This window comes from Lycium ferocissimum, chromosome 6, assembly GCF_029784015.1.
Source record: "Lycium ferocissimum isolate CSIRO_LF1 chromosome 6, AGI_CSIRO_Lferr_CH_V1, whole genome shotgun sequence".
NCBI lineage: Eukaryota > Viridiplantae > Streptophyta > Magnoliopsida > Solanales > Solanaceae > Lycium > Lycium ferocissimum.
The window spans coordinates 2,311,595-2,318,944 of record NC_081347.1 but is presented as its reverse complement, the minus strand read 5'-3'; the positions used below and the strand labels follow the sequence as shown (position 1 = coordinate 2,318,944).

The 7,350-nt window shown below is 32.4% G+C and overlaps 1 pseudogene; it reads right to left on the bottom strand.

Moving 5' to 3' along the window:
- Positions 1-386: 386 nt before the first annotated feature.
- Positions 387-4,178, bottom strand: LOC132058896 (nudix hydrolase 17, mitochondrial-like; annotated as a pseudogene).
- Positions 4,179-7,350: the final 3,172 nt, after the last annotated feature.

The window sequence follows — 7,350 nt, the reverse complement described above, 5'->3', positions numbered from 1 at the left end:
AAAACCCTTTAAAAATACATGAAAGATGGACCAGAGTGGTAAATAAATTTTGACATAATACGCCATGGTATGAAACGACACGGTATAGGAAATATGCGGCTACGACTTTTGGTGTAGACGGAGTGAGCACGCAAAACACTTCATAAGAAGTTTAATACGTAAACACAAATGCTGACGTGGCGCATAACTTTTGAAGGTGTCTAGATGATCATTTTGTAAGTTGGAGACAAATTGAGATGCCTACTTGTGCACACTCAAAGTTGGAGGGCATAACTTGCTAGCTGAGATCAAGTTTAACGGTATGTTTATGTATTATGCCATAAATTTATCCTTGCCGAATTCTACAGATCTCTGGGAAAAGAATAAGAAAATTGACCAACAGAACATCCAATAATTCAATGCAATAATTTCCCACAGCACTGTTTCTGGTAATTATTTACAAATGACGATTACTTCATTAAACTGACTACTAACTATTCCTACCTACATTGACTGCTAAAATTATATAACTAGCATTTGCTACTAAGGATTACATTAGAGGTATTAAAATGGGATACTATATCTTTCAAAGACTTCATTTCTAAGTCTGAACTTAGGTGCAGATTTCCTTTGCCAGCTCTGGTGTCTAAATCTCGATTGTGTCAAACAAATCCAATTCTAAAACAACAAACAAACAACATACTCCTATGACTACCTCTAGTACTTTTTCTTTGTTCCCTTAAAATTGGAGTTGCGCTGAACTACTTAATCCGCGTGCTAGATTGACCATTTTCGGTGATTAATTCCTATTCACAAACTACTTCTACCATGTTTGATTCGACAGTAGACCGATATCAATGGAGACTATGCTTCTTCAGTAGAACTTGGTAGTGGCGGAGAAAGTATTTGAGCTCTACATCCCAAAGGCAGAATAGTTGCTCTACCACTGGAGGTACGTTCGATTCCTGGAAATAGTTCCCCTTTGGTCCGTCTGCTCTGTGATGTGAGGCGACTTACTAATAGTTCCAACGCTTCTTTCATCCACCCATTTTGGCACAGTTTTCTTGCTTCCCGCACATTCATCTGCAAATTGGAAACTACTTGTCAGCTAAGACGAGATGTGATTTTATTTCTAAGAGACGTGCCATGTCGTCTTTACTAATAAGTCCAGTAAATAGATATATGTCGATTTTGAAAAGAATTGTTCATTGCATACCCAAGTTCTTTCACGAATCTCTTTCTCGGGCCAAGAGTCTAGTAGTTCTGTTACAAACAGAGGAAACATGTGCCCTTCATAGCAGTGTCACCGGTTTTGTTCTCAAAGTACCATGTTCCCAGTTTACACTGCAAAAGTAATCCAAAACCAAAAGAGTGAAACTAGTTAAAACTCAGAACCCCTTAAAAGTAATTGAAAGCTAGATGTTAGACACTTTATCATGATCAATAAGACAACAGACAGAAAGACAAAAGATTGCACATTCGTAATACAAAAAGATCAAAACATCATGTAATTGTGAATTAGAGCAAACAGTCTTGAGAGCAAAGGGCTTCTAATTAAATAACTTTACACTTAATAATCTAGCAATCAATATTTTGCGAAATTTGACAGATCATGAGCCCTTTACTCTACCACAACTAATATTCTGTCATTCATCTGATGTAATAGACAAATTAACACAAAGACCTTGTTGCTTACTACTCACCGTTCAAAAGAAGCAACCCCATTGTTCCATCTTATAAGTTCCAAAGAAAATGACACATTTCTATGCTCAGAAACTCTTTAAATGACACATTTCTATGCTTGGAAACTCTTTAACTTTTCATTTTACCGTTAATGATATGCTGGTAGAGCGCCATAGAAATGTCATGCTATGGTTAAAACCACGGGTTCTAAAGGGTACTTTTGGTCTTTGCCAAACGGTTTTCTTTCTTAAATTTCATATCTACTCAAACATCGTCATATAAAATGAAACGGATAAAGTAGCGTAAAAGAACTGAAAGAGCACGAACCTCAACTTCACCTCGCACTCCAGCTTCCTCCACTGTCTCACGCTGTGCTGCATCTTCAATCGTTTCATCTTTTTCCCAACCTCCCTGCCATTACAAAAAAGAATAGTTGTATTCAAAACCGAGAATTCCCCAAATATGAGGCATCAACATGAACTATTATTGATTTTTCTAAAGCTACGGATATCAGTGGCTACCTTTGGGAATAACAATCCTTTGCCTTTTCTTTGAGGACTTATAAGAAGTACTTCAAATGCATCTTCATTTGGCGACGATAACTCAGTGAAATCTTTATATCTGTAAGGTATACATCTGCAGAAAATACATGACCAGAGAAACAGATATAGTTTAATAATTGAACTACAACTTTAACACACAAAAAAAATTACATCTTTCCACATGAAAATCATACAACAAAGTCAAATCCATGTGATGCTATTAAAGAAAATGTCCATGTTCAGTAATAGTCTTTCACTGTTAGAATCTAGCAAAAGGTATCAAATTATGCCTTAACTATTCTCTAATTTAAGATTTAAAGTAGGAAAATTAGCAACAGAATGTCCTTTTCCCAGAGAAAAAGAAAACGAGACATGTGATGAGTTGAAAACAGTTAGCAAAACACCACATGACTTTCTGATTTTCTCCATGAATAAAAAATTTTCAAGAAAACAAAAGCAAAAAGAGACAATAAATGAGACAACAAGTAGAGGCGGAGTCAGGATTTTTAGTTTGTGGGTTCTGAACTATAATTTCTTTTGCTTATTGGGTTCTGAATAGATTATTTGCAGATAGTAGATGGTATCTTTAATATAAATACAGGGTTTGAACCAAAGTTATTGGTTATACCGAACGCATAACTACTACACTGGCTCCGCCCCTGACAACAAGAGCGAAGAGATAATAAATGAGTGGGTAACTTTGACAGATGGTACCTGAACTAATGATATATTGCACTAAAGTACCAAAACTATAGTTGTAACTAAAATATACCAAAACTCTACCTTTTATCTGACAGAATGTCAGAAACTACAAACTCACATTTTCTCATATATAAAAAATTTCCAATACAAGATGATTAAAAGAAAGGAAGTATCAACTGGTTCTGAATTCTTATACAATGCCAAAATTGAAACAGCTACAAAGCAAAAATTCCAACAAAAAAAAGCTTTTGTAAAATTGAAAGGACAAATTGCAACCAAAAAATCAAAATTTTGATGCCAAAAATCTGTAAAATCAACACATTTCTACAAAAAAAATATCTATAGTAAATATCACCTCAAAAAGCCAAGGGGGTAAAAGTTGAAGAAGTCAATTGCACTCATAGAGGGAGATGACCAATTGACCATCTCTTTTGGTTTTTCCAAGAAGTCAACTCTCCACAACAAAAACATTTTAGAAGGAAAAAAAAAAAGCATGACTAACATTATTGTTTAAACAAGATTGTTCTAACCCAGAAATTAAATCATGAAAACGAAATATAAACATTACACAACCTACGTACTAACATGAAATGTAAAACAAAATTAAAGGAGTGGCAACAGGGGCAGAATCCAGTAATTTTGGTTTAAACCGTATATTTTTCTTAAGAAAACCGTTAAACACGTAGAAACTATTAATTTAGAACTCAGTAACTTTAAGAAACTAGAATCCCGAACTCATTAAGTTTCCAATCATGGCTCCGCCTCATGTGGGGTAGGAGGTTTTTTTTTAAGGGATGAAGCTTTTAAACAACAGGTTCATAAACTAACCAGCATTTTCGACGCAAATATAGTTACATATATACGTTAAACAACGCAAAAATATCAAACAAACATCAATATATTTGCAAAATTACAAACGAGTTTAGTTTAAATTCTGAATCCGCCTCTCTAGAGGGACATACCCGACAACTTGGCGACGACCCTTGTTGTAACGTTGCAAATGCCGGCCAGAACGTGATACAAGAACCACCATCTCCTTCAAATCCATGACTTCTTGTTCTTGCTTATAAATGGTGTCTTTTTTGGTTCTTTTTCGAACCCAAAAACAAGAAAAGAAGAAAAAAATGAACCCCTATGAAAATCAAAGGAAACTAAGCTTGAAGAAAACAAGAAAACAGAGAAAAAAATTGAGATTTTTTTTTTCTTTTTTGTGTTGAAATGATTGGTTTTAGTTTGTTTGGTGGTAGTTGTGTGTTATAAGGGAAATAAAACGGTTAACGATATATGAATGGAAACTCTTCAAAATGCTTGATTTCAAGTGGTGCATTTTGGAGGCAGCACGTGTGTATCGGTTCAAATAGTGAATCCGGTTTTCTTTAATTCTTATAATACCGGTTTAGTTATGGATGATTGAATGACCAAGGCCCACCCTCATGGCATGGAACGTGACTTTTTGATATCATGAACGTAAAGACAACGATGAAAAAAAGTGCTTTTTGATATGGCTACTTTTTCGGTTTGCTTTGAATAAATCTCGCACTAGTTTAATAACCTACAAACTATACGAGAAGTGTAAATCGTATTGCAGTTCCACAAGGACAAGCCTTTGATCGGTATAAACGCATGTAGATAGTGTCAAACCCAGGATTCGCCAATTGGGAGATCCCCTCCTCAAACAACTGGGTCACCACCCGAGGTGGAACCACAACGAAAAAAGTTATTGGAAAATGTTTAAAATATGTCTCGATATAATTTGAAATTAGCAATTTTGTTAGTGATTTTTCGTTTCATTTTATTCATACTCTTGCAATCTTGCTATGAAGTGTGATATTTTTGTATTTTGTTTAGTTCTGTTGTTTAAAGTTCTGATCCCGTGACTATCTTAGTATTTTTGTTGCACATTAATGCATTTACTTCAAGAGGATAGAAAAGATTATCATTCTGGTAAAAAAATTATTTCCCCTCCCTCACAGTTCCCACAGCTTTCATGGATAATATAAGATATATAGAAAAGTCTAGTATAATTCCTAGATAAAATTATTAATTTTTGTTTCGTGATGTACCAAATCTTATGCTCCGTATATGACCTTCACCCTAAATAAGATTTTTTTTTTTTTTTCTAAATACAGAACTTTTTGATAGACAACGATGTACTTTTTAATGAGTTCATTCGGCGTAAATTTGAATTAATTGAGTCTATTAATTTCAAAAACAAATAATTAAAATTTATATGAGTAGATGGGTCCTCTAGACTTGTGGGAAAATTAGAAAAGAAAAGCTAGAAAAATTATTTTAATAAGAAAAACATGTTAACAAATTGGAATATAGTGAACATTAAAATACATATACACGTATTAAGTTACTAATGTCAAGTGCATGAGATCATTTTTTTGTATCCTTATCTAAGAACGTCAAGAAACTTTTCTAGATATATCTACTTATCTCATTCTCCAGAAACTATAAAGTCAATTTTTTTTCAATAAACTAAACTTTAAATAAGGACAAACCGTTTTTCTCAAAAGAAATATTTAAAATGTAAACTTGAAAAGAAAAAATAGAGTACGAAAGCTAGGTTTTAGTTTAACACTTATTTAAGAGGGACAACAATGATTAACGTAACGAAGTTGTATTTTAAAGACTCATTTTAATATGGACAACAATCGTTAACCTAACTCTTTTTAATTAATTAAGAAGGTTTTAATGATTAATAGAATATTCGTAATAATAATTAGATTTGGTTTGAACATTTCAGAGAGACCGAATAAAGACACGCAGCTGAATCTAAAGTTACCACGTTATTACTTATTACAAATCCATAAATAAATAAAAAACTAATGTGAACTTGATTAATCTTCTTAATAATAATTAGGTCTTGTTTGAATTTTCAATAATGCGAACCATGTTCCTTTTAATGACTTTATATTCATGCATGAACTATGATTATCTAGATTCTTTGTTTTAGGAATTTCAACCATGTGATTTTTAATCTAGAAATAATAATGGTAAATATGAAAAATATTTCCAATTGAAAAGAAAAACTCATTATACTACAAGAAAATACGTGAAACTCAAGAATACTTTTCAAACAAAAATAATATGTTATAAAATTCAATATTTTGGCAACAACTTAGCTTTATTATTAATATGATGATGAAACTTTTAAAATGAACTTCTTTTGTTGCCAAAAAATTAATTATGTTGCCATATATTAACTATTGTGCAAAAAGATGATTTTTTTACACGCCGCTGCAATAATAATCGATGAGAAAAGCTTATGCAACAACAAAAATGTTATTGCCAAAGGTACTTTTTGCAACAATAGCCAATACTATGACAACAAAAAAAAAATTATTGACAAATGGCTTCTTTCTTGTAGTAAACCATGAAGATAAGAAGTTGGATTCGAGTTCTAATGCATTATGACATAACTAGAATCTATGAGGGTAAAATATCTAGTTCCATCCTGAGGCACCGCTATAATAAAACGTTGAGTTCTAGTGTCAATACATTATGACCTAACATGAATTATGAGGATTGGAGTCTTTGTGCACAGTGATTTACTTCAATCAACTGTCAATAAAAGGGAAGAAAAGGAGGATATATCTTCATATTTAACTACGTACTCATCCAAAAGCATTTAGTTAATACTCTCGATTAAGAGATTAATTTAACGTGGAACTTCAAGTACATTAGCCTAATAAGAAAACAATCAATTCTTTAGTGAAAAGGACAATTAGTTTGTCTATTTAGATGTTGACGTAAATAAAATGATAATAAGTGAGTAAAGTCATGAAAACATCTGCACGATTATGTTGAATAATATTGGAGAAAACTAAATTAAAAGAGACGCATTATTACAAGAATATTTGTAAAGGAAGTGTCATGACCAAGTCTTCATATATAACATGATAAAGAAAAGCTAGAATACTCCAAACCAAGTTGGCCTTGATTCATTCCTTAAAAATAACACTTTATACCAATTCTTATGATCTTATCTACTCATACTATTAAGAATTAGAAAGTTGTAATAATTATAAACTACACTACAAAGCACTATAGAACAAAAGTATATTAATTATTTCAAGGCTGTAATCGATGATGGTAATAGAAGGGTAAGTACTCCTTCATCATTAATTAGAAGTTTTAGGTTTGAGTCCTGAAAATGAAGCCGCTTTTTTATAAGGAACGTTTTACTATCAAAGTAAAATTTTCGATTCAAATCTAGATTAACCGGGTTTCGATTCAACTCTAGATTAACGGGGCTACAAAATGGATGTTGAATAAAAAAAAACCACATTTCAAGGCCTATAGTTTGGAAAATATTTGAATTATTAGTGCAGATTAACTAAGGTGAAGTCATGGAACCACTTCTTCTTAAAGTTTCACCAAGGAAAATTCCAAAACTTTGATGGAAATGACTAAAGGAATATTATTTGTAAAAATG